The sequence below is a fragment of the Convolutriloba macropyga genome, unplaced genomic scaffold (genome assembly GCF_964194025.1).
Source record: "Convolutriloba macropyga unplaced genomic scaffold, txConMacr16.3 SCAFFOLD_744, whole genome shotgun sequence".
NCBI classification, from domain to species: domain Eukaryota; kingdom Metazoa; phylum Xenacoelomorpha; order Acoela; family Convolutidae; genus Convolutriloba; species Convolutriloba macropyga.
This window is the reverse complement of record NW_027452827.1, coordinates 1-6438: the sequence shown is the minus strand read 5'-3', so window position 1 is coordinate 6438 and position 6438 is coordinate 1.

Genomic DNA, 6438 nt, shown 5'->3' with positions numbered 1-6438 from the left:
GCTCAAGCTCAAGCTAGCTAGCTCAAGCTCAAGCTAGCTAGCTCAAGCTCAAGCTAGCTAGCTCAAGCTCAAGCTCAAGCTAGCTAGCTAGCTCAAGCACAAGCTTGCTAGCTAGCTCAAGCTCAAGCTAGCTAGCTCAAGCTCAAGCTAGCTAGCTCAAGCTCAAGCTAGCTAGCTAGCTCAAGCTCAAGCTCAAGCTAGCTAGCTCAAGCTCAAGCTCAAGCTAGCTAGCTAGCTCAAGCTCAAGCTAGCTAGCTAGCTCAAGCTCAAGCTAGCTAGCTAGCTCAAGCTCAAGCTAGCTAGCTCAAGCTCAAGCTCAAGCTAGCTAGCTAGCTCAAGCTAGCTAGCTAGCTCAAGCTCAAGCTAGCTAGCTAGCTCAAGTTCAAGCTAGCTAGCTAGCTCAAGCTCAAGCTAGCTAGCTAGCTCAAGCTCAAGCTAGCTAGCTCAAGCTCAAGCTAGCTAGCTCAAGCTCAAGCTAGCTAGCTAGCTCAAGCTCAAGCTCAAGCTAGCTAGCTCAAGCTCAAGCTCAAGCTAGCTAGCTAGCTCAAGCTCAAGCTAGCTAGCTAGCTCAAGCTCAAGCTAGCTAGCTAGCTCAAGTTCAAGCTAGCTAGCTAGCTCAAGCTCAAGCTAGCTAGCTCAAGCTCAAGCTAGCTAGCTCAAGCTCAAGCCAGCTAGCTCAAGCTCAAGCTCAAGCTAGCTAGCTAGCTCAAGCACAAGCTAGCTAGCTAGCTCAAGCTCAAGCTAGCTAGCTCAAGCTCAAGCTAGCTAGCTCAAGCTCAAGCTAGCTAGCTAGCTCAAGCTCAAGCTCAAGCTAGCTAGCTCAAGCTCAAGCTCAAGCTAGCTAGCTAGCTCAAGCTCAAGCTAGCTAGCTAGCTCAAGCTCAAGCTCAAGCTAGCTAGCTCAAGCTCAAGCTCAAGCTAGCTAGCTAGCTCAAGCTCAAGCTAGCTAGCTAGCTCAAGCTCAAGCTAGCTAGCTAGCTCAAGCTCAAGCTAGCTAGCTCAAGCTCAAGCTCAAGCTCAAGCTAGCTAGCTAGCTCAAGCTAGCTAGCTAGCTCAAGCTCAAGCTAGCTAGCTAGCTCAAGTTCAAGCTAGCTAGCTAGCTCAAGCTCAAGCTAGCTAGCTAGCTCAAGCTCAAGCTAGCTAGCTCAAGCTCAAGCTAGCTAGCTCAAGCTCAAGCTAGCTAGCTAGCTCAAGCTCAAGCTCAAGCTAGCTAGCTCAAGCTCAAGCTCAAGCTAGCTAGCTAGCTCAAGCTCAAGCTAGCTAGCTAGCTCAAGCTCAAGCTAGCTAGCTAGCTCAAGTTCAAGCTAGCTAGCTAGCTCAAGCTCAAGCTAGCTAGCTCAAGCTCAAGCTAGCTAGCTCAAACTCAAGCTAGCTAGCTAGCTCAAGTTCAAGCTAGCTAGCTAGCTCAAGCTCAAGCTAGCTAGCTAGCTCAAGCTCAAGCTAGCTAGCTCAAGCTCAAGCTAGCTAGCTCAAGCTCAAGCTAGCTAGCTAGCTCAAGCTCAAGCTCAAGCTAGCTAGCTCAAGCTCAAGCTCAAGCTAGCTAGCTAGCTCAAGCTCAAGCTAGCTAGCTAGCTCAAGCTCAAGCTAGCTAGCTAGCTCAAGTTCAAGCTAGCTAGCTAGCTCAAGCTCAAGCTAGCTAGCTCAAGCTCAAGCTAGCTAGCTCAAGCTCAAGCCAGCTAGCTCAAGCTCAAGCTCAAGCTAGCTAGCTAGCTCAAGCACAAGCTTGCTAGCTAGCTCAAGCTCAAGCTAGCTAGCTCAAGCTCAAGCTAGCTAGCTCAAGCTCAAGCTAGCTAGCTCAAGCTCAAGCTCAAGCTAGCTAGCTAGCTCAAGCACAAGCTTGCTAGCTAGCTCAAGCTCAAGCTAGCTAGCTCAAGCTCAAGCTAGCTAGCTCAAGCTCAAGCTAGCTAGCTAGCTCAAGCTCAAGCTCAAGCTAGCTAGCTCAAGCTCAAGCTCAAGCTAGCTAGCTAGCTCAAGCTCAAGCTAGCTAGCTAGCTCAAGCTCAAGCTAGCTAGCTAGCTCAAGCTCAAGCTAGCTAGCTCAAGCTCAAGCTCAAGCTAGCTAGCTAGCTCAAGCTAGCTAGCTAGCTCAAGCTCAAGCTAGCTAGCTAGCTCAAGTTCAAGCTAGCTAGCTAGCTCAAGCTCAAGCTAGCTAGCTAGCTCAAGCTCAAGCTATCTAGCTCAAGCTCAAGCTAGCTAGCTCAAGCTCAAGCTAGCTAGCTAGCTCAAGCTCAAGCTCAAGCTAGCTAGCTCAAGCTCAAGCTCAAGCTAGCTAGCTAGCTCAAGCTCAAGCTAGCTAGCTAGCTCAAGCTCAAGCTAGCTAGCTAGCTCAAGTTCAAGCTAGCTAGCTAGCTCAAGCTCAAGCTAGCTAGCTCAAGCTCAAGCTAGCTAGCTCAAGCTCAAGCCAGCTAGCTCAAGCTCAAGCTCAAGCTAGCTAGCTAGCTCAAGCTCAAGCTCAAGCTCAAGCTAGCTAGCTAGCTCAAGTTCAAGCTAGCTAGCTAGCTCAAGCTCAAGCTAGCTAGCTCAAGCTCAAGCTAGCTAGCTCAAGCTCAAGCCAGCTAGCTCAAGCTCAAGCTCAAGCTAGCTAGCTAGCTCAAGCTCAAGCTAGCTAGCTCAAGCTCAAGCTAGCTAGCTAGCTAGCTCAAGCTCAAGCTCAAGCTAGCTAGCTCAAGCTCAAGCTCAAGCTAGCTAGCTCAAGCTCAAGCTCAAGCTAGCTAGCTCAAGCTCAAGCTCAAGCTAGCTAGCTCAAGCCCAAGCTCAAGCTAGCTAGCTAGCTCAAGCTCAAGCTAGCTAGCTCAAGCTCAAGCTCAAGCTCAAGCTAGCTAGCTAGCTAGCTCAAGCTCAAGCTCAAGCTAGCTAGCTAGCTCAAGCTCAAGCTAGCTAGCTCAAGCTCAAGCTAGCTAGCTAGCTCAAGTTCAAGCTAGCTAGCTAGCTCAAGCTCAAGCTAGCTAGCTAGCTCAAGCTCAAGCTAGCTAGCTCAAGCTCAAGCTAGCTAGCTCAAGCTCAAGCTAGCTAGCTAGCTCAAGCTCAAGCTCAAGCTAGCTAGCTCAAGCTCAAGCTCAAGCTAGCTAGCTAGCTCAAGCTCAAGCTAGCTAGCTAGCTCAAGCTCAAGCTAGCTAGCTAGCTCAAGTTCAAGCTAGCTAGCTAGCTCAAGCTCAAGCTAGCTAGCTCAAGCTCAAGCTAGCTAGCTCAAACTCAAGCTAGCTAGCTAGCTCAAGTTCAAGCTAGCTAGCTAGCTCAAGCTCAAGCTAGCTAGCTAGCTCAAGCTCAAGCTAGCTAGCTCAAGCTCAAGCTAGCTAGCTCAAGCTCAAGCTAGCTAGCTAGCTCAAGCTCAAGCTCAAGCTAGCTAGCTCAAGCTCAAGCTCAAGCTAGCTAGCTAGCTCAAGCTCAAGCTAGCTAGCTAGCTCAAGCTCAAGCTAGCTAGCTAGCTCAAGTTCAAGCTAGCTAGCTAGGTCAAGCTCAAGCTAGCTAGCTCAAGCTCAAGCTAGCTAGCTCAAGCTCAAGCCAGCTAGCTCAAGCTCAAGCTCAAGCTAGCTAGCTAGCTCAAGCACAAGCTTGCTAGCTAGCTCAAGCTCAAGCTAGCTAGCTCAAGCTCAAGCTAGCTAGCTCAAGCTCAAGCTAGCTAGCTCAAGCTCAAGCTCAAGCTAGCTAGCTAGCTCAAGCACAAGCTTGCTAGCTAGCTCAAGCTCAAGCTAGCTAGCTCAAGCTCAAGCTAGCTAGCTCAAGCTCAAGCTAGCTAGCTAGCTCAAGCTCAAGCTCAAGCTAGCTAGCTCAAGCTCAAGCTCAAGCTAGCTAGCTAGCTCAAGCTCAAGCTAGCTAGCTAGCTCAAGCTCAAGCTAGCTAGCTAGCTCAAGCTCAAGCTAGCTAGCTCAAGCTCAAGCTCAAGCTAGCTAGCTAGCTCAAGCTAGCTAGCTAGCTCAAGCTCAAGCTAGCTAGCTAGCTCAAGTTCAAGCTAGCTAGCTAGCTCAAGCTCAAGCTAGCTAGCTAGCTCAAGCTCAAGCTAGCTAGCTCAAGCTCAAGCTAGCTAGCTCAAGCTCAAGCTAGCTAGCTAGCTCAAGCTCAAGCTCAAGCTAGCTAGCTCAAGCTCAAGCTCAAGCTAGCTAGCTAGCTCAAGCTCAAGCTAGCTAGCTAGCTCAAGCTCAAGCTAGCTAGCTAGCTCAAGTTCAAGCTAGCTAGCTAGCTCAAGCTCAAGCTAGCTAGCTCAAGCTCAAGCTAGCTAGCTCAAGCTCAAGCCAGCTAGCTCAAGCTCAAGCTCAAGCTAGCTAGCTAGCTCAAGCTCAAGCTCAAGCTAGCTAGCTAGCTCAAGTTCAAGCTAGCTAGCTAGCTCAAGCTCAAGCTAGCTAGCTCAAGCTCAAGCTAGCTAGCTCAAGCTCAAGCCAGCTAGCTCAAGCTCAATCTCAAGCTAGCTAGCTAGCTCAAGCTCAAGCTAGCTAGCTCAAGCTCAAGCTAGCTAGCTAGCTAGCTCAAGCTCAAGCTCAAGCTAGCTAGCTCAAGCTCAAGCTCAAGCTAGCTAGCTCAAGCTCAAGCTCAAGCTAGCTAGCTCAAGCTCAAGCTCAAGCTAGCTAGCTCAAGCTCAAGCTCAAGCTAGCTAGCTAGCTCAAGCTCAAGCTAGCTAGCTCAAGCTCAAGCTCAAGCTCAAGCTAGCTAGCTAGCTAGCTCAAGCTCAAGCTCAAGCTAGCTAGCTAGCTCAAGCTCAAGCTAGCTAGCTCAAGCTCAAGCCAGCTAGCTCAAGCTCAAGCTCAAGCTAGCTAGCTAGCTCAAGCTCAAGCTAGCTAGCTCAAGCTCAAGCCAGCTAGCTCAAGCTCAAGCTCAAGCTCAAGCTAGCTAGCTAGCTCAAGCTCAAGCTAGATAGCTAGCTCAAGCTAGCTAGCTAGCTCAAGCTCAAGCTCAAGCTAGCTAGCTAGCTAGCTCAAGCTCAAGCTAGCTAGCTCAAGCTCAAGCCAGCTAGCTCAAGCTCAAGCTCAAGCTAGCTAGCTAGCTCAAGCTCAAGCTAGCTAGCTCAAGCTCAAGCTCAAGCGAGCTAGCTAGCTCAAGCTCAAGCTAGCTAGCTAGCTCAAGCTCAAGCTAGCTAACTCAAGCTAACTCAGCTAGCTCAAGCTAACTCAAGCTAGCTAAAGCTAACTCAAGCTAACTCAAGCTAACTCAAGCTAACTCAAGCTAGCTAAAGCTAACTCAAGCTAACTCAAGCTAACCCGAGCTAACTCAAGCTAGCTCAAGCTAACCCAAGCTAGCTAAAGCTAACTCAAGCTAACTCAAGCTAATTCAAGCTAACTCAAGCTAACTCAAGCTAACTCAAGCTAACTCAAGCTAGTTCAAGCTAACTCAAGCTAGCTAAAGCTAACTCAAGCTAACTCAAGCTAACTCAAGCTAGCTCAAGCTAACTCAAGCTAGTTCAAGCTAACTCAAGCTAGCTAAAGCTAACTCAAGCTAACTCAAGCTAACTCAAGCTAGCTCAAGCTAACTCAAGCTAACTCAAGCTAACTCAAGCTAACCCGAGCTAACTCAAGCTAACTCAAGGTAGCTAAAGCTAGTTCAAGCTAGCTCAAGCTAGCTAAAGCTAAGACAAGCTAACTCAAGCTAACTCAAGCTAACTCAAGCTAACTCAAGCTAGTTCAAGCTAACTCAAGCTAGCTAAAGCTAACTCAAGCTAACTCAAGCTAACTCAAGCTAGCTCAAGCTAACTCAAGCTAGTTCAAGCTAACTCAAGCTAGCTAAAGCTAACTCAAGCTAACTCAAGCTAACTCAAGCTAGCTCAAGCTAACTCAAGCTAGTTCAAGCTAACTCAAGCTAGCTAAAGCTAACTCAAGCTAACTCAAGCTAACTCAAGCTAACTCAAGCTAGCTAAAGCTAACTCAAGCTAACTCAAGCTAACCCGAGCTAACTCAAGCTAGCTCAAGCTAACCCAAGCTAGCTAAAGCTAACTCAAGCTAACTCAAGCTAATTCAAGCTAACTCAAGCTAACTCAAGCTAACTCAAGCTAACTCAAGCTAGCTAAAGCTAACTCAAGCTAACTCAAGCTAACTCAAGCTAACCCGAGCTAACTCAAGCTAACTCAAGGTAGCTAAAGCTAGTTCAAGCTAACTCAAGCTAGCTAAAGCTAAGACAAGCTAACTCAAGCTAACTCAAGCTAACTCAAGCTAACTCAAGCTAACTCAAGCTAGTTCAAGCTAACTCAAGCTAACTCAAGCTAACTCAAGCTAGCTAAAGCTAACTCAAGCTAACTCAAGCTAACTCAAGCTAACCCGAGCTAACTCAAGCTAACTCAAGGTAGCTAAAGCTAGTTCAAGCTAGCTCAAGCTAGCTAAAGCTAAGACAAGCTAACTCAAGCTAACTCAAGCTAACTCAAGCTAGTTCAAGCTAACTCAAGCTAGCTAAAGCTAACTCAAGCTAACTCAAGCTAACTCAAGCTAGCTCAAGCTAACTCAAGCTAGTTCAAGCTAACT